The 21,338-nt window shown below is 43.7% G+C and overlaps 1 long non-coding RNA gene across 1 annotated transcript in view; it reads left to right on the top strand.

Moving 5' to 3' along the window:
• The first annotated feature begins 389 nt into the window (after positions 1–389).
• The window catches only part of LOC109252293 (uncharacterized), a 101,465-nt gene continuing 80,516 nt past the window's right edge, over positions 390–21,338 (top strand). The window contains exon 1 of the long non-coding RNA XR_002073933.2: positions 390–432. This is a non-coding gene — a long non-coding RNA (uncharacterized LOC109252293). The remainder of the gene's footprint in view (positions 433–21,338) is intronic.

Below are 21,338 nucleotides of genomic sequence, written 5' to 3'. Positions count from 1 at the left end.
TAAAAGATTTTAAAACTCGTCTTGAGGGGCCCCTGGGTGGCTCAGTCGGTTAAGTGTCGGTCTTCAGCTCAGGTCACGGTCTCACCGCTCATGGGTTCGAGCCCCTCATCGGGCTCTCTGCTGTCAGATCCTCTGTCCCCTTCTTTCTCTGTCCCTCCCCCACTCATCCTCTCTTCTCTCTCTCTCTCTCTGTCTCAAAAATGAACACTTTATAAAAATCAAAATCAAAATCAGCCTTGAAAAACAAGAAAGGGAGTCTGCAGCCAGAGTCTGTGGAAACTCTGGAAGGTAAGCCACAGGTGGACTGGATCAATTGTTACACAAAGCAGGTTGTCACCAAGCATGTCCCAGCACCTTTTATGATGAGGTACTGTTCCCAGTGCTGAGGGGGACAAGTCAGTGAATGTCCAGCCCTCAAGGAGTGTGGGGAAGGTGGGCAGATAATAGGAACGAACCTACTATCTTATACAGATAAGTGCCACAGATAGAGAAACACCGGTAATTTGGTAGAGAACTTAGAAGTCTGGACCTAGAACAAAAGGAGTAGGACACAAGATTTATAAGCTCTCCAAGGACTGGGTCCTTTCTGAAACCCTGTAAGAAGGTTGGATTTTACTCTAGCTACAAGGGGGTTGTGGTGGAAGGGTAAAAGCAAGAGAAGTGACATGACCAGATAGAGATTTTTTTAAGACCTCTCTGGTTTCTGAGTACTGGGGAGGTTGTGGGGACACAGGGCAAGAGGGGAGGCGGGGAGGTGAGTCAGAGACAGTTGCAGAAGTCCGGGCAAAAGGAGACCATGACTGGGACGAGGCTATGGCAGTGAAGACGTGAGAAGTTCTTTGAGTTTTTTTTTTTTTAATTTTTTTAATGTTTATTTATTTTTGAGAGAGAGAGAGAGAGAGAGGGAGGGAGGGGGAGAATCCTTAGCAGGCTCCAGGCTCTGAGCTGTCAGCATAGAGCCCGATACGGGGCTGGAACTCATGAGCTGTGAGATCACGACCTGAGCCGAAGTCGGATGCTTAACCGACTGAGCCACCCAGGCGCCCCAGGAGTTCTTTGAATTTTGATTTTGGGTGGCAATACCACAACAGGAATTGTCAATATATTGGATGCCACGGGTGAGGTAAAGGGAGGAATCAGTGGTGAATAATACTGCCTCGGGCCTGACTGCCACTGGATGGTGACTCAGTTTACTGAAAGGCTCAAACCGCGCAAGGCAACAGGTCGGCCCGAGCGGGAAGGTGCTCCCCCAGCAGGTGTCTCCGGATCCCCATCCGCGGGGCTTCTGTAAGAATCACGGTGTAGCCTGTGGGTAGCGGGCTGTCTCCGAATCTGCCATCAGCAAGGAAGGAAAATCACAGGCCGGCATCCTTCATGAGCATAGATGCGAAAGACCTAACCAAATATGAGCAAATCAACTTCGGCGGTAAGTGTCGGCTTCCAGCGCCACGCGTCAGGGGCTTGGAAGTGGCCACTCCGTCCCAACAAGTAAACAGCCAGATAGAGTGAAAACACGAACGGTTCTTCTCGAGTCCGCGAGCGAGGGGGAGACCGCGTGCACACGTCTCCCAGTGCCGGAGAAACAGGCGAATATAGCCAGTCACAGCTTCCCAGAGCAGAGACTTGCGAGCAGAAACCGCAGAGGGAACCGGGGCCGTGGTAGGAGATCATCCTGAGCTCTAATTGCCAAAGTTGCTCGAGGCTCAGCGCAGGCAAGTCTGAAGTTGAAAACTCCAGGGGGACCCGGTGGCGAGGGAGCCTCCCCCAGATATTGTGAAAGGTACTTCCAGGAGCTCGGCCACATTCCCACGGTAAATATCAGACGGAAAAATACCCCCTCGGGTTCCGGCAGGGGGCGTGGGAAAAGAGCCAGCCTGACACGGGTCTGAGCACCCTGTTGTTCCCTGGCCTCAAGGGAATCTCGTTAACCAGAGCCTCACTGGCTGTGGGGAGGAGAGATCCCCAACTCCACTCCAGCCACCCTGTCCCAGCTGAGGGAGAGAACGACACGGAGAAACACTTGTGACATTCCCGGCCCACAGGGCTAGGCTCACTAGACAACTGAGACCCAATCGCGGGACCGTAGAATGCTTCCCGACACGTCACCACCACATCCCTAAAGGCCTATTTACCCAGTACGTTCCTTCTACCTGGTGCATCATGTCTGAGTATCACTCTAAATTATAAGGCACACTGAAAGGCAAAAGCCACAATGTGAAGAGAGAGCAAGCATCGAACCAAGCATGGCAGGGACGTTGGAATTCTCAGACCAGGAATTTAAAACCACTGTGATTACTATGCCAAGGGCTCCGACGGATGAAGGAGACAGCACGCAAGAACAGGTGGGCGATCTAAGCGGAGAGATGGAAATCCTAAAAAGAACCAAAAAGAAATGGTAAAGGGGCGCCTGGGGGGCTCAGTTGGTTGAGCATCCGACTCTTGATTTTGGCCCGGGTGGTGATCCCGGGGTCATGAGATCCAGCCCCGCGTCGGGCTCTGCGCTGTGCGTGTGCTCTCTCTCTCCCTCTGCCCCTCTCTTCCACTCATGCTCTCTAAAAATTTTAAAAAAGAGAAGAAATGCCTCTGAATCCCCCGCGGAACCACACAAAAAAGAGAGTAGAGCAGACTATTTCGTGTTGAGACGAAAACACCACCAGCCTAGAATTCTGTGTCCTGTGGAATTATCCTTCAAAAGCGAAGGAGAAATCAAGACTTTTCAGATGAACAGAAGTCGAGGGAATGTTTGCCAGTAGTTCTTCCCTGCAGGAAATGTTACAAGGACGTTTTTTAGAAGGAAAAAAATAGAGCAGAGATGTGGATCTACATAAAGGAAGAAATAAGTGAAGGTAAAATAAAAACACTTATTTTTCTTAACTGACCAAACAGAGAACAGTTTGCTCAAAATAATCAGAGCCACGATGTATTCAGGCATGTCTGGTTTTGTGTATATCGTATATACGTATACCATATTAGTATATACCCAAAGACGAGTGTATGTGTACATTTAAGTAAAATGAATGACAGCAATGATGAAAGGGACGGAAAGGAGGAGGATCATTTCATGACTATAAGGCACTTGCACAATCCATAGAGTTCTTTGCAAGGGGATTTGGACTCATTGCAAGTATATTTTGCAAACTCTGGGGCAACCGCTGAAAAATGGAAGAAGAGGGGGTATACCTGACATGCTAAGAAAGCAGAGAAAATAGAATCCTATAAAATGCTCCATTCAAACAACAAAAGGCAGAAAAAGGAGTGGAAGACAAAAATAACAAAGAACAAGGGTAGCAAATGGAAACTGGAAGCCACTAATATCTAATGGTAGATAATAATCTAACTATGTCAAATTCAACGATAGATAAAAAAGGATGATGCATCATTATTAAGTTGGGTTTATGCTAAGATTTGGAAAGTTGTTTAACATTCTAAATTCAATCAAAATAATGTACCGCGTTATCAAATTATGCAATCATCTCAATAGATGCAGAAAAAGCACTTAATAAAATTCAATACCCATTCATAACAAACATATGGATAGTAAGGAACCTCGTTAAACTGAAAAAGAGTACCAGACAAAGAAACCGAACGAGCATCATAATTTAGTGGTGAGATACTGAAACTTTTCCCCCCTCGAGATTAAGAATAAGATACGATTGCTCACCACCACTTTTGTCAATATTGTGTAATAGAGGTCTTTGCTAGTGCAATAAAGCAAGGGAAAAAAATTTAAGGATAAAAAAAAAGCAAAAAACTGCCATTATTCACAGGCAACGTGTTTGAATGTTAGCAGTTGAAAAGATTTACAGCTAAGTGAATTCAAGGTCACTAGATATGAGGTCAATATACAGAAATCTATTGTACCAGCCACAAACACGTAGAAAACTAAATTCAAAAATGATATCACTTTACAGTGGCGTCAGAAAACAAAATGTCCAGGAATCAATCTAACAAAAGATGTTGCAAAATCTATACGCATCGCAAAATGCAAAACAGTATCCATGGTAATTTTCAAAGACCTGAGGGAGGGGAGGGAGGGAAGGAAGGAAGGACACATTCATGAATTTGAATAGTCAGTATTATAAAGATATTCCCAAACTGAATTACAGATTCAGTGCAGTCCCAATAAAAATTCAGAAGTTTTTTTTTTTTTCCCCTTTAATGTGTGTGTCTAAACTGACAAGCTGGTTTTCCAGTTTATGGGCCAATGAGAAAGGCCAAGAACAACCCAGATCATCTTAAAGATGCACAGAGCTTGAGGACTTACATGACCAGGTGTCAAGATTTGCTACAAAGCCACAGTGATGAAGGCAGTGTGGTATTGGTGCACGTACAGGAAACAGAGAAGTGGAGTGGAACACAGGATCCAGAAAGATCCGCGCATATACAGTCACTATATTCATAACAAAGGCGACATGATCTGCCTGATAGGAAATCTGCGTGATAGGAAAAGATGGCACTTTCTAGAAATGAAACCGAGTCAGCTGGATATCCCCGCGGGAAAAACAAATCCTAGCCAGAACCTCACGCCATTAAAAATCAATTCCAGATTGATTGAAGGTCAACTTGTGATGGGGAAAACAAAAAACCTTTTAGAAAAAAAAAAGCACAGGATTATCTTCATGGCTGCAAAGTGGGCACAGATCTCCTAAGCATAACTGTGAGGGGAAAAAATTAGAATTAAAAAAAAATTTAAGGTAAACATTTTTAACTCAAAAAATTAAGTTAGGGGTGCCTGGGTGGCTCAGTCGGTTAAGCATCCGACTCTTGACTGGGCTCAAGTCATGATCTCGCGGTTCGTGAGTTTGAGCCCTGCATCGGGCTCTGCACTGACAGTGTGGAGCCTACTTGAGATTCTCTGTGCCTCCCTCTCTCTCTGCTCTTCCCCTGCTCACGCTCCCTCTCTCTCTCTCTCTCTCTCTCTCTCTCACACATACACACAAAATATTTTTAAAAAGTCATCAAACAGACAAAAAACACCATAGAGAGTATAAAAAAGGAAAGCCATGCGGAGTGACAAGGCAGTCATTCCAAAATACATAAAGAATTCCTATGAATCAGTGAGAAAAAGACACACAACCCAGTGGAAAACTAAGATACTTGAGCAGATGCCTCACAAAAGAGGCTGCCAAATGGCCCAAAGCACATGGAAATCTCCCAAACTCATTAGTCATTAGAGAAATACAGATTAAAACCACAGTGAAAACTAACACGCATCCAGCAGCACGACTAAAATTAAAAAGACTGATCCTACCAAGCGCTGGTGAGGACCTTGAACTGACCTCTCCAACACGGCTGGTGGGAATTCGTCAGTATCAGCTACGGGTGAACATATTCTGTGCCTCAGAAATCTCTTCCCGATTAATAGACATTGACACGATAACATGTGCAAGAATGTTTATGGTAGTGCTATTTTCGATAGCCCCAAACTGGAAACAACTTTAATAGAAGTGTTAAATACACTGTGGCATATTTGTGTAATGGAATAGTATGTAGAAATACGAGGCACAGTACTTAGAAATGCGAGCAAACTGACGGCTACATACTTATGTGGATTTCACAAGCATAATACTGAGTGAAAGAATTTAGACCTAGAGAGATACATCCCGCATGATGCCATTCCGATAAAGTTCACAATTAGAAGTCAAAACAGTGGTTACCTTTTGGTTGGTAGCATATGGGAGTACAGAGAAGGTTTTTGGCGTGTTGGTCATTTTATTTATCTTTTGGTTGGTTATACGAACGTGTTCCCTTGGTGAAAATTTATTGAACTTCCCACTTATGACTTGCGTTCTTTTTTGTACTTGTACAAAACGCTTAAAAATGAATATTAAACCCATAACAAAACTGCCGATCCATCTGATACAAAGAATAACCAGAGAAATAAAGTTCTTAGAAATTAAAAATAATTAAAAATAGGGAGCCGGGTGGCTCAGTCGGTTAAGCGTCCCGTCTTGGTCTCCGCTCCGGTCGTGATCTCACGGTTCGTGAGTTCGGGCCCCGTGTCCGGCTCCGTACTGACAGCACAGAGCCTGCTTGGGATTCTCTCTCTCAGCCCCTCCCCTGTTCTCTCTCTCTCTCTCTCTTTAAAACTATAGTAATTAAAAATAATGATTGTTGAAGAAAACTTTCAGTGGACCGCCTGAGCAATAGAATGAGCATGGCTAAAATCCATGCTGGTATTCTCGGACAGGAATCGGCAAACTTTCTCTGTAAAGGGCAGATAGTTAATATTTTAGGCCTTGTGAGCCATACGGTCTCTGCCACAGCCGTGTAACTGCCATTACAGCCCAAAGCAACCGGAGACCACATGTAAGTGAATAGGCGGGACTGTACTTCAATGAAACTTGATGTACGAACACTGAAATTTAAGTGTCCTATAATTGTCAACTGCCTTGCAGTATTAGTTTTCTTTTTCTCCACCAGTTAAAAATATACGTTAGCCCGCAAGCCGTAGAAAACCACGTAGTAGACCAGATTTGCCCCATGGTCCACATCAGCCAAGGAAACCTCGTATACTTTAGAGCAGACCCACACGGAAAAATTAGCAAAGGTGAAGAAAGAAGCATGGCAGAGCCAGAAGGCAAAATATTACTTTTATTCGACTTCCAGAAGCGGGGGGGGGGGGGGGGGGGGGGAAGAGTACATAAGGGTGGAAGAGAAGGTGTGATATTCAGACTACCAGGGACCATCAAGTGCCCCGAGGGACCAATGGAAGAAGGCCCACACATAGACACTTGGGGTGCCATTTCAGAGCTCCAAAGGTGAAGAGGAAATTCAAAAATGTTCTAGAGAGAACAAAACATTTTACCAGATAGGCATGAGAGTCAGGCTTACCTCAGACATCTCTTCAGACACAGTGAGTGCTGGAAGGTGGCGGAACCATACCTCAAAGTCCCCGGGCACAGTGCTTTTGATCCGGAAGTCTACACCCGGCCAGACCGGCAGTGAAATATAGTGGCAAATAGAGATACCTCTGGGTACACAAGGAGTCAACACTGTCTCCTGTGTAAAATGAAGATCTCCAGAGCGTTTCCTGGGAATCAGGATGGGCATGTTTCTTGGGTGCTCTGTTGTCACCAAAACCCGGGGGGCTGCAGACGCGGTGAGTCGCTTGTCCTACAGCCGCTTCTCCTCACTCACGTGGCTAACAAACCCCGATTTTCTCCAACACCAGATGGCAATGTGCTTTAGGCAGGCAGCTCAGAAAGTTCAATGTCAATCTACACCTTTCACGGGAAATACATTCCCTTTGCCACCGACCAGTCAAGGGTGGGTCTATGATGAAATCCTGGACTGTGAGATGTTAGGGGCAACTTCTAGAAGGCTCCGGTGCAAGTTCTTCCTTGCTGATAAAGGGAAACACACAGGAGAAGACGGCTCCCCTCTGCCACTCCCTTCACTGTGTCTGCCCAGAGGGCTGGGCACTGGGGCACCGATCGGTAACGACAGAGAACAAGCCTAAGAACAATAAGTAACATGAGGGTTGTGACGGAGTGGAAAAATAGAAAGCACCTGGGCCTCTGATAATATCTGAGCCGCTTAATTAACCCGGCCTGAACCAGCCTACCTCCAGAATTCTTGACACGTGAGGTAATAAATACTCTTTTGCTTAAGTCATTCCTGGTTGGAGTCGTTTCTCACCAATTGGCATCCAATTGACATAAGTGCATAAAAAGACTGGACAGCGTTTACCTGTCTCCGTGTTTGTAAAACCATGGCTCTGGGGCCTAGGCTAGGCCGCCCAGGGAAGGACTGCGGAAATGACCCTGGGGCTGCTGGGAAGGACAGGCTGCAAGCTTGGGGCCTCTTTGGTCCAGACAGACTAAATCTGGGAGTAAATACGATCAAAATCCATTAAGAATAGATATCGTTGATACGATCGGTGTGGACTTGGATGCCACATCCAGATATGTCGGAGCACCATAAGCATCAGTGGGAACACAAGCCCTGCGTAAGTAGCCTGAGCTGTGGGGACACAATCTAGCTGAATCGCTAAGACCTCTCGGGACTTAGGACCTTTGCCATCCAGCCAGGACTTAAGAAAGCCACAAGCCTCCCGGCACACTGTTCTATAAACACCTGGTTGACGCTCATCAACCATACAGGAGCTATGCATTATTCAATTCCGCAGAACTGGAGGAAGGTGGACAAGTGCCAGCCTGTGGTCATTAGACCACTAATTACCCTGCGCCATTCAGGATCCATCCCGGGTGTGTGTCAACACGGGATCAGCCTCAAAGTCATTTCCTCGAGGGCCTTCTAGTGGATACTGACGCCATCATGAAGCATTTTCTTAGGTGAGCTTCGATTTTCCAGTCATGCCCCTTGAGGACTCGCCAGGAGGCCTGTCTCCCCTTTGCTTGGGCTGTGTGCGCGAAGTGTGTGGGCCCAGAGACCCTGACGTTACTGGAAGAGCTGGGTCCTTTGGAATTCCTATAATTATTTGGTGGGAGTGGAGATCAGATCTGAAGTCTGGTTGGTCGTGAAGCCCGCAGGCTCAACAGGTAGGACACTTCTCTGCGTCCTCCTCAAAGCGCATTTTGTTGCTGTCGTTCCTGTCGTTGATGTTTTACGTGGCTTTGTATATCACCCCGAAAAGTCAGGCACAGCTGAGAAGTAGAAGCACCCCCCGTGTCAGGAACAAGATATTTTCTAATATTTCATTTGTGAGTTGGTGATTCGTTGTGTATACGGGGTCGGCCAGTGGAGGACTGCCCTTTCGGTTTTGATTGCTTGTTGCTTACTTTTTCTGCTGCTCTCAACTTGACCATGGAGCAGGCCTCCTACAATTACCGTGTCCTTCATTGCTTATTATTCGGGTAACACACAGGAGTGTGTTGGGGCTGGCTTGTACCAGCTCATGGGAGCTAATTGTCTGTGTCCCTTCCCAACTCTGCATTCAGTGCCATTACATCGGGAGCCGGAAATTGGCCATGGTGGCAGGATTTGCACCATGAAAATGAGCAAATGCTACAAATCAGGGCTCCCCCCACCCCCCCGCCACCCCCAGAGGGCCACTCATGCAGCATTTCCCGGCACACCATTGAGTTCACATCTTCATATTTCAGGAAGCACATAAAACAAATGAAGATACTCACTATTCATGGTGAAGAATTGACTATGTGCATTTATCTTTCCTGCCTCCTGTCACCCCTCCTAAATCATGGTAAACAACAACCAAAAAGGGTATAAGTCAATGACAGAGAGAACAAGAGGCAGACCACTGGCCAGAGTCGTTCATGGGATATACCTACCTCTTCAGCCCCACTTCAGAAACTCTCGTCCTAGCCACAGAGCAGGGAGTGCTTTGGCCAGTTTCCAGCGGGCAGGACCTGACAAGGTCTTACCTCCTGCTTTGGTCTTCCCTGGGGCATGGGATGCTGCAGACGGCTCCAGGACTTCTGCAACCTGGAAGTGTGGGGTGGTCAAGTCTCAGGGGGTAAGCCTTTGATTAATGAGAGATGGGGCCACTGGACCCCTCACGGTATCTTGGTCCTGCAAGACCAGTCTACTGAACTTAGTGGGCCAGCACATCCTTGTACGGGTTCTCCCTCCTCCCCATGGCCCTTTAACCTGGAGTTGCACCTCCTAGTAAAGTGGTAGCTCGTCAGCCTTTACCTCTGCTCAGTCTGGAACAGGACAAAATTTATGGAGGACGGCAAGGAGGTAACTGCTGAGGCCCAGGTGACAGAACTGTAGCAAGGAGCACAGCACAGGAGTTGGACTCCTATGGGGGAGGACTGGTCGACCCCCAAGGACCTTGGATGCCCAAGAACAAGAAATACTGTGCCTGATAGAAGGTGGGACAGAGACATAGACCAAAGAGTGTCGGGGAGGGGGGGATTCAGTGCACCCTGTAGCTTTCTACTCCAGGCCACTCAAGGTAAACGTGGTCAAATGACAACAGGGAGGATTAACTCATGGTGTGTGGGTGAACCAGGACTCTTGGGAAGGTCAATATCCTAGGGGAAAATCCAGATTTTAAAAACCTGAAAAGAAATGACAGTGCAATGCATAAAACATCACTGGATCCCGGTTCAAAAAATGAAAACCAGGGCACCTGGGTGGCTCAGTCGGTTAAGCATCCGACTTTGGCCCAGGTCATGATCTCGCGGTCCGTGAGTTCGAGCCCCGCGTCGGGATCTGCACTGGTGGTGCGGGGCCTGCTTGGGGTTCTCTCTCTGTCTCTGCCCCTTCTTTACTTTCTCTCTCCCAAAATAAGTAAATAAACTTTAAAAAAAAAAAAAAGCTGAGAAACAGTGAACATTATATATACCATTGGGACAGCTGGGGAAAACAATATGGACTGGATATTAGATGACATTTTGAAATTTGTGTTAATTTTTTTAGGTGTGATAATAGTATTGTGGATATATCGGGGAAATGTCCTTATTTATAAAAGATACGTGCTAAAGCAGTTAGGGATGAAGTGACAATTTTGCCTGCAACTTACCTTCAAATAGTTCTGTAAATAGCCGTGTGTATGTAAATGCAGGTATATACATTATACACACGGGCACACACACAGATAAAGCAAATATATCAACCTGTTACCAACAGTTGAATCTAGGTAAAGGATATCAAGGCGTATATTGTAGTATTTCAATGTTTCTATTCATGTTTTAAAATTTATAATAAAATGGGGATGGGGAGGCAACAGACTAATGGTTTCAAGATCTGAGGAAATGTCTTCTTTGCCAAATAAAATCTACATATGTACGCACATATATAATTTCACACACATATATAAATACATCATCAGTGCTTTGTAACATACTCTTATTTTTTTTGTTTTCCTTTCTCATTTGACTTTGTTTTCTCCCTCTTTTTCCTTCCCACCTCCCTCCAACACCAACATAAGTAACTTATGTTGGCGATCTATAAGGAAGCCTTTATTCTCCACGCTCATAAAATTGTAAACAGACACAAAAGTGCACATGTAAGTACACGTTTGCATAAATACACATACACACGCAAGAGGTTTTATACTCCATTACACACGCATTGTGCTATTTTACTTTTAAGCACTCTTGTGGGTTGAAAGATTACATAGCTAATTTGAAATTCCCTTAACACCGGTACACTTAAGCCTCTTTGCCTGTTGGCTGACCTTTCTGTTTTGTGCTCTCTTGAACGCCCTGTTCACATCCTTTATCCACTCTCTTCTCGATTGGATCGCTTCTATCAGCTTTTTATTGTCATTTTGTTGACTTTATTTATAACATCACTCACTGTGCAAAGGTTCTTAATTTCTATATATTCAAATGTCTTTTTTTAATGAAATTTTTTTTAACATTTTAAGTTTTATAGCAGCACTCTCAACAATAGCCAAATTATGGAAAGAGCCTAAATGTCCATCAACTGATGAATGGATAAAGAAATTGTGGTTTATATACACAATGGAGTACTACGTGGCAATGAGAAAGAATGAAATATGGCCTTTTGTAGCAATGTGGATGGAACTGGAGAGTGTGATGCTAAGTGAAATAAGCCATACAGAGAAAGACAGATACCATATGTTTTCACTCTTATGTGGATCCTGAGAAACTTAACAGAAACCCATGGGGGAGGGGAAGAAAAAAAAAAAAGAGGTTAGAGTGGGAGAGAGCCAAAGCGTAAGAGACTCTTAAAAACTGAGAACAAACTGAGGGTTGATGGGGGGTGGGAGGGAGCGGAGGGTGGGCGATGGGCATTGAGGAGGGCACCTGTTGGGATGAGCCCTGGGCGTTGTATGGAAACCAATCTGACAATAAATTTCATATATTGAAAAAAACCAAAAAAAACAAAAAAGCAAAAAAAATGAATAAAGACTCATGTATCAAAATGTAAAAAAAAAAAAAAAAATTTTAAGTTCACTTAGAGAAAGAGCGCAAGTAGGGGAAGGACAGAGAGAGAGGGAGACAGAGAATCCCGAGATTCGAACTCACGAAACCAGGAGATCATGACTTGACCCAAAGCCAAGAGTCGGATGCTTAACTGACTGAGCTACCAGGGGCCCCTGTCTTTTTCTTTCAAAGTTTTTGAATTGTCGGTCTGATAAAGAAAGTCTCCCCACCCCTCATTATACACAGAGTGGGCCAGGTTTTGCTTCTTGTATTTATTCCATATTCTGTAATGTGTGATCAATAGATATAAGATAGAGATTCACTTTTATTTTCTTCTAGATGTTAGGTGGATTGTGCCACCGAGACTTATTAAATAATCTTGTACTTTCCCAAAAACTAAACCACCATTTTTGTCCTATAGAAGTTTTCTTCTGGCTCTGATTTCAGATTCCCTCTTCTGATTCACTGATCTATTTGCCTGTTTGGAAACAAATACCATGTTGATTTCCCTGCAGTACCTTTATTGGATCATCTGACACCAGATAAGACAAATGTCCCCTCATTAAGCTTCTCTCTTACGTATCCTTGACTACCCTCTAGGATTTATCCATTCGCAGAATTTTTTGGATTATTTTTATCAGGAAAATTCCAATGGCCTTTTTTTACAGAATAGAAACACAAACCTAAAATCATCTGAAGCCACCAAAGACCCCGAATAGCCAAAGGAATCCTAAGAAAGAACAAAGCTGGAAGCATCACACCTCCTGGTTTCAAACTATATTACAAAGCTATCGTGATCAAGTCAGTATGGTATCCGCATAAGAATAGGCACACAGACCAGTGGAACAGAATCAAGAGCCCAAAAATAAACCCTCACATACATGGTCAACTAATATTTGACAATGGAGCCAAGAGTATTCAATGCAGGAAAGATAGTCTCTTCAATAAATGGTGCTGGGAAAAGTGGATGTTCACATATAAAAGAACGAAACTGAACCCCTATCTCATACCATTTACAAAAATTAACTTGAAGTGGAGTAAAGACTTAAAGGTACAACCATAAAATTTCTAGAAGGAAACACAGGGGGAAAGCTCCTTGACAGCAGTTTCGGCAATGATTTTATAGATGTGCCCCTAAAAGCACACGCACCAAAAACAAAAAAAAGTGGGTCTACATCAAACTAAAAAGCTTCTGCACAGCAAAGAAACCATCAACAAAACGAAAGGGCAATCTTTAGTTGAGTGGGAGAAAATATTTATAAACCGTACACCTGATAAGAGTTCATATCCAAAATATACAAGGGATTTATATAACTCAAAAGCAGCAAAAACAAAAAACAAAAAAAATCCAGTTTTAAAATGGGCAGAGGACCTGAATAGACATCTTTCCAAAGAAGATATTCAAATGGGCAACAGGTATAGGAACAGGTGCGCAATATTGCTGATCATTGGGAAAATGCAAATGAAAACCACGATGAGCTGTTACCTCACACCTGTTAGAATGTCTGTTATAAAAATGACAAGAGATGACAAGTACTTGCAAGGACGTGGACAAAAAGAATCCTATTACACTGTTGGTGAAAATAGGAATTGATATAGACACTATGGAAAACAACATGGAGGTTCGTCAAATTAAAAAAAAAAAAAAAAGCCAACAGAACTACCATATGATCCAGCAACGCCACTTTGGATATTTATCTGAAGGAAGTGAAATCGCTGTCGTAAAGAGGTATCTGCACCGTCGTGTTCATTACAGCATCGTTTACAATAGCCGAGATACGGAAACAACCTAAGTATTCATCGATGGACAAATGGATAAAGAAAATGTGCTGCACCCACCTACATATAGCTTTCTTCTTGGTTGCATTTGCTTAATGTCACTTTGCCAACCCATTACTTTCAACCATTTTTATCACTTATCTTTAAATACGTACACGTTGCATTTAGCTGGGGTTTTTTTCTTTTCATGTTTTAAATTCCCATGTACTTAACATAGTGTTCTATTAATTTCAGGTGTACAATATGGTGATTCAACAATTCTATACATTTCTCAGTGCTCGTCATGATAAGCGTGCTCTTAATTCCCCTTACTTCATCCGTCCCCCTACACGCCTCCCCTCTGGCAACCATCTGTTCTTTATCCTTAAGAGTCTGTTTTATTGGTCTCTTTTTCTTTCTTTGTTCACTTGTTCTGTTTCTTAAATTCCAAATATGAGTGAAATCATATGGTATTTGTCTTTCTCTGACTGACTTATTTCACTTAGCATAATACACTCGTTCCATCCATGTCATTGCATGGCAAGATTTCATTCTTTTTCATGGCTGAGTAATATTCTATTGAAGATAGATGTACCTTCTGTATCTTAGTTGGCTTTGGTTTTAAACTCTAATATGAAAATCTCTGTCTTCAGGGATAGAATTTAGTTCATTCATTTTTAATATAATGACTGATATACTTGATTTTATTCCTTCTGTCTTTATTAAAGTATTAGGTCCTTTTACATTTTCTTTATTAAAGTATTAGGTCCTTTTACATTTTCTTGTTTTTGCATGTTTGATCAAGTTGCTAGTCATTCCATTTCTCCTCTTAAAATTGTCTCAATTTTTTTATTTGTCGTACTCAACTTGGGCTGCTATGACAAAATACTATAAACGGAGTGGCTTATGAACAACAGAAATTCATTTCCTATAGTTCTGGAGGCTGAAAAGTCCAAGATCAAGGTACCAGCAGATTCAGTGTAGGGTGAGAGCCTGCTTCCTAGTCGATAGATGGCTCTCTTCTCACTGGGTCCTCACAGAGAAGCAGAGGCAATCTAACTCTCTAGGGTCTCTCTTATACGGCCGCTAATCTCAATCATGAACCTTCATGACCTAATCGCCTCTCAAAGGACCTACCCCATAATATCATCACCCTGGGGATTAGGATTTCTACATATGAATTTTGAAGGGATACAGACATTCAACCTACAGCATTATTATTAAATGAAACACACACCCAAAACCTACATAAAATAAGCAGATGACAATGTATTATTATAAAGTGAACACCTTATAACCACCACTTCTGTCAAAAAAATAAAATTTTGCTAGCACTCCAAGAGCGTCTCCAAAAGACCTGCTTCTTTTAGTGTAAAGGACCAGACACTGAGCAATAGAGATGCCCGTTGCTATTGAACGAGGTTGGTGTTACGGGCTGAATCGTGTCCCCCACAGAACTCATATGTTGAATTCGTAATCTCCAGTACCTCAAAATGTAACTGCCTTCAGAGATGGGGTCTTTAAAGGGATAATTAAGGGGGCACCCGGGTGGCTCAGTCCGTTGAGCACCCGACTTTGGCTCAAGTCATGATCTCATGTTCGTGAGCTCGAGTCCCACATCAGGCTCTGTGCTGACAGCTCAGAGCCTGGAACCTGCTTTGGATTCTGTGTCTTCCTCTCTCTCTGCCCCTCCCCTATTCTCTCTCTCTCTCTCTCTCAAAAATAAGTAAACATTAAAGATGTTTTTTTAAAAAAAAAAAAAAAAAAGAATAATTAAGTTAAAATGAGATCATCAATGTTGACCCTAATCCAAAATGGCCAGTGTCCTTTTAAGAAGAGATCAAGACACAAGGAGAAAAACCATGTGAAGACACTGAGAGGAGGCAAACATCTGCAGGTCAAGGAGAGGGGCCTCTGAAGGAACCATCACCTTGATCTCAGAACTCCAGTCTCTGGACCTGTGAGAAACTACTCTTATTTAAATTTTTTTTTTTAACGTTTATTTATTTTTGAGACAGAGAGACAGAGCATGAACGGGAGAGGGTCAGAGAGAGAGAGGGAGACACAGAATCTGAAACAGGCTCCAGGCTCTGAGCTGTCAGCACAGAGCCCGACGCGGGGCTCGAACTCACGGACCGCGAGACCGTGACCTGAGCCGAAGTCGGCCGCTTAACCGACTGAGCCACCCAGGCGCCCCAGAGAAACTACTCTTATTTAAGCCACCCAGACTGTGGTCCTTTGTTGTGGTAGCCCTAGCAGACCAATACAGTTGGTCATTGGATCTAGACCTTTCCAGCAGACAGAGCTAGAAAATAAGTAAGCAAATGCACATGCCTGCTATTCCCTCTCATCCATTACATCTCTATCTCCCTTCCCCACGCTGAGATCCTGGTTTTTAAAGTCATGGGGGGTGATAGGATTAGAATGTCCTGTAACTCATGATTTGTTTTATCCTGTGTAATATGTACAACCACCCCAGAAGAATAATAATATAATTACTAGGCTTACTAAAACTGTTAAGCATTGTATATGCTCTCCCACTCTCCCCCATTGTGGTAGTTTGACTGTATTGTAAGAGTACATGGCCGTTATACACTGGACGTGCTCTCTCTTTCCCCTCGCTGGGTCTACGTTCTGTGGGTAATTATATTTCCTGCTTCCCCGGTGATTCTCCCATCGTTTGGGGTGTCTGAATCTTGTTCTCTGGTAGGTTCTCAGGAAGGGCCCATGGGATCAATAGTACAATTTGTCCATGATCCCTATGCCTGAAAGTTAGTTTTGCTGGATCTAAATCCTTGGCTCATGTTTTCTTTCTTTGGGATTCAGGTTCCATCTGTTCATGGGTATGGCTTTCTTGCAGGTGTCCGGAGGGTGTTGTTCTGCTCTTTATTCTCTCCCTTTCTTTTTTCAGTAATAATTTTGTATACAATTTGGCCTCGATGCTTTTCTGTTATCTGCCTTTATGGAAAATTAGTTCTTAAATTTTAGGATAAGGGAGGAGTTCAAAACAGTTTTCCTGACTTCAGAATTCCCTCTTCTGTTCTTTGTGCATAGTGTCCCCAGAATACTGTGTCTTGTTTTTTAAGCTCTCCTGCCTCTCTGTTCCTCTGCCCTGCTTTGATCTGGACTTATTTGTTCCTTCCTTTCTCTTGTCCTTGTCATGCTCAGTTTTTCTATTCCCAGAATTTTCTTCCTTGTGTAGGACCCCTTCAGTTCTTCTTACCACAGGCCCCTTGCACTTGCCTCTTATTTAGAGAGGGAAAACCCCTCCTGGTTCCAGCCGTTGCTCTCTAGTTTTCCTACCTTCTTTCCAGTGGGTACTTCCTGGCATTCCAGGTTCTCCTGTACTTAGATTCATTCAACGCTACTCCATTTTCTTCCTCCTTCTTCCCCCTGCAGAACTGGTGATGTGAAAGTCTTACAGTTCTTGGTGTTTCTCCCACCCAGTTGTATTTTGGGGTAGATAGAAACAATTTAGTATTGCCTAGCTTTGTTGTAAATGTGGTCCATGGATTTGGGGTTTTGCTATGTTGTTTCCCTTTCTGTTTTCACGCAGATTCAGAGAAATTGAAAAACTCTACTGTATTCATGAGTCCCTACTACTAAAATGAATGAACGAATGAATGAATGAATGAATGATGGGGGAGAATAGACAAAGCTTCTGTGCAGAAGTCCAGATAATTTATGTGGTGGCTCACTTTCATTCACATATCCTTGCCATATTGTAATCAGAATGACACTTTACCTCTGTGATCTTTCTCCCCACAACCCACGACCCTAGTCTAACCACGAGAGAAACATCAAATTCCAATCGAGGAGTGCCCCACAAAACACCTGACCAGCCCTCTTCAAAACCGTCAAGGTTCATCAAAAACAAAGTCTGAGAAACAGTCACAGCCAACAGGAGCCTGAGGAGATGCGATAACTCAATGTAATGTGGTTTCCAGAATGGAATCAGAAAAAAGATGTTACATTAAAACTAAGGAAATCTAAAGAAAGTATGGGCTTTAGTTAATAATGATGCATCAATATCAGTTCATTAATAGTGACGAATGTACTACGCTAACGTGAAATGTCAATAACAGAAGAAACTGGGTGTGGGGTGTATGGAAACTCTCTGAACTATCTTCACATTTTTTCCTGTAAATCGAAAACTATTCTAAAATGGAAACGTCGTCTTTTTAATCCAGGGGCAGGAGAAGGGCACAGATGTATAAAAAAGGCAGTGCTCAGATATGAAGAAGGGCCAAACGTGACATGATCTTAAGGAAATGATGGAATGCAAAAATGGAGAAGCCATTTGAACATTCCCTTTTCCCTTGGAGTGATCCAGGAAAAGTGATAGCGGAGCGGTAGAGAAGGAAGTACGATCCTGGTACCAGGCTTGGTTCTTTTCTGAAAAGTACTTGGATCATCACGTTGACGTAAATGCCGCTTACGGATTTCAATCCTGTGAAGTTTACTTGTGTCAAACGTTGGCATTCTTTGCAAAACAAAAGTAAATGTACGATTTGGAGACGTTTGGGAAATGGAAGCGGGAGAGCAGGAGCAGCGGGAGATGGGGTAACCATCTTGCCCCACAAAGAAGGAAGTGGACAGCCCTGTTTCTAGCTGACGGAACAAGAGAGAGTTGTGTCATGTTTTATATATTTTAACAGCCCTCTTGAGGTATAATTTACATTCCATAAAATTCGCTCTTGACGCGCACAATTCAATGATTATTAGTCAATCGACAGATCTGTGCAACGTGTCTTTCGGCTCGGGAAGAACCTTCACGCCCAGTTGCAGTTTTGCCCCAATCCCAACCCCCCAGCTCCTGGCAACCACTAATATTCCTGTCTCTATCCACGTGCCTTTTCTAGACATTCTGCACATGTGGAATTCTACAGCGCGTGGTCTTTCGGGTCTGGCTTCTTTCACGTGGCATGATGTCTTCAAGGCTTATCCGTGTTGTAGCACGTGTTGGTACTTCCTTCTTATTGGTGAATAATATTTTTGTCTGGACATAGCACACTTTATCCATTCATAAGTGGACAGACATTTGGGTCATTTCCACCTTTTGGTGATTATAGATAGCGCTGCCATGAACCTTCTGGCGCAAGTCTTCGTGGAGACATAGGTGTTTGTTCCTCTTTGGACACGTGGTAAATTCATGTTTAACTTTCTAAGAAACTTCCAGACTGTAGATAAATAAGTATATGTGTATGGATGCAAACTATTAAAAAAAAAAAAACTAAAAATAATGATATAATTATGGGGGAGAGGACTATAAAGTTACCAAACTATGACTTAATGGTTAAAGGGATCGCCCGTGAGGAGCAGGATTGGGTCATGAGCGACAAGGCAAGGGGCCCACGATAAATCCCTCTGTGCAGCTTTATTTTCTGACCTTGAGCTCGTGTTACTTCGATTTGAATTTTCTTTAGTAAAAATAAGCATGTAGGTGCACATAGATGGGAAGGGAAGCCACAGGAACCGGGTGGGAGCAAGACAGTGGATCAGGGTGCTTGTGCTGGGGATGACGAAAAGACAAATTCTAGTGGTCTTCAGGGAGGAATATTTGAAAAAACTAGAAACGGCCGAATGTCAAGCCACTCCAGTTATGTTGGAATCACACACGTCGTTGTAACTGTTCACAGTCAATACGTAATGTCAACACTGAGAAACCTCTATGCCGAAGATTCAACTTTCTAATGGCCTGAGTCATTTAGAATTCTCCAGAATGAGACGGCTTCTCTGTCCGGTATCCTATCACCTAGAATGACAGACTTTTCAGTGGGATTCCTTTGTGTGCTTTTTAATCACGGCATCACTTAGCGTATTTTCCAACCCAACATTGCATATTCAGGTAAGAGTAGCTTCGGTGTGGGGTTTGTTTCTTTTCTATACCCAAGAGTGTGGGGGTAAGCAGTTTCCAGGGCTCTGGGGCCATACCCTGGCAATCCTCTTAACCTTCCTCCAAAGAATCTCAAGATGCCTGCCGCAGCGCCAGGCTTCACATCCGCACAGGACAACATTCAAAAGCAAGCAGAAGGTTCTTCTAAGGTGTCTGTCTCTCACAGGGAGGAAAGTCTTTTCCGGAAGCCCCCAGCAGACTTTCCTTTATCTCTCATTGGTTAGCATGGGTCACGTGCCCATGCCTGAGCTGCAGGGGATTAGCTGGCACCCGTGGACGGACAGATACAGCAGCCTGCTGGGGCTGCCTAACAGCCTGGGTAGCTGAAGCTGGAATTTGTTTTCTCACGGTTCTGGGAGCTGGAAGTCCAGGATCAAGGTGTCAGTGGGTTGGTTTCCGATGAAAACTCTATTCTCGGCTTGTCGATGGCCATCTTCCCATCGTGTCCTTGCGTGGCCTTTTCTCCGTACTTACGCACTCCTGGTGTCTTCTTGTAAAGACACCAGTCTTAATTCAGGCCCTACCCTTTGGACTTAATTTAACCTTAATTCCCTTCTTAAAGGCCCCACCTCTAAATACAATCACACTGGGAGTTAGGACTTTATCTTATGGATGGGGGGGAAGGCGGGGGACACAATTCAGTACATAACTAACCATAGACAACCAGGATTGTGTGTCCATTACCAGATTGTGGGAGATGATACTGGCTGCTCTTCCTCTCGGAGATAAGTAGCCTTTATGTCTATACACACTTGTGCTTTCCTTTATTTTCATTCTAACATTCTTGGTACAACGGACATTCTAGAAAGCCGGGAGCAGGCGTCGCTTTTGGCTGTCACCAACAGAGCTGTGAAGTCTTCCCACTGTCTTCTCTATCCCAGAAAGCACCCTCTGCCTATCACTTAACACCGCTCACAAGGGTCTTGACTTTTAAGCAATGCGACATCAGTGTGTATTTAAATGCCATCCATTACCATCAAATGGTGACATTTACTTCATTTGTAATTCAGAAAAAAGAAAACACATCTTCGCAGACAGCAAAGAGACACTCATATCAAAGATAATGGACCCAAACAATTGTCGTCCCTTGTATTTCGAGTTTGGAGAACAGAGCTAATGAAAGATTAAAGAGAAGGTCCAGGAGCTGTAGGAACAAGTTTGAGCGATCGCTTGTCACTTGAGGTTAGCGCAGAAGTTATTTTAACAAGATATTACTCGCAAAATTTCCACCATAAATCTTTTATTAAGTCCAGGAATCTCAGTCAAGACATTTTCCATGCAGGATTGTCAGAAATGCTCCTTCATCGCTTCCTTTAAAATCCGAGGATGAGAGAAGCTAAGTGCTGAACGGCTTGACCTTCACATAAACCTAATATTATCATTGATTTTCCTCTACTCAAAGAGGCGAAATATATTTTTTGGAAACTCCCATTAACGAGCCTGTTTGGATAAGCCTGGACAAAGCCACTGAGTATTTATTTTGCACTCCTATTTGCTTGGAACAGAAGCCCCTGGCTGGGCGTAATAAGCCTCGATACATTTTGATTGCCCTGCATCACCCCTGGGCACGATAAAGAAAGGGCAGCCGAGGCAGCATAGTCGGGGGGGGGGGGGGGGGGAAATACTGTAGAATTCTAGCAACCTTAGCAAGACCTGCTGACCTTCCCAATTAGGGCAGAATTGTTTATTAGAGATTTCAGGAAAGAAGTCCCCACTCCCTCCTCGGTAGCCCCACTCTGGCATTTCATCTAACGTTTCCTCCCCCTCATGCCTAATAATCTGGTCCCATCCATTACAAATGTCTAGATTCTTTTTGTTTTTAATTGCATGTGGATGTCCAGCTGTTCCACTACCACTTG

Source organism: Panthera pardus, unplaced genomic scaffold (assembly GCF_024362965.1).
Source record: "Panthera pardus isolate Hobbes unplaced genomic scaffold, ASM2436296v1 HiC_scaffold_22, whole genome shotgun sequence".
In the NCBI taxonomy this organism is placed as follows: Eukaryota; Metazoa; Chordata; class Mammalia; order Carnivora; family Felidae; genus Panthera; species Panthera pardus.
Note: the sequence above shows the minus strand (reverse complement) of the source record. Positions and strands in the feature narration are given on the sequence as shown.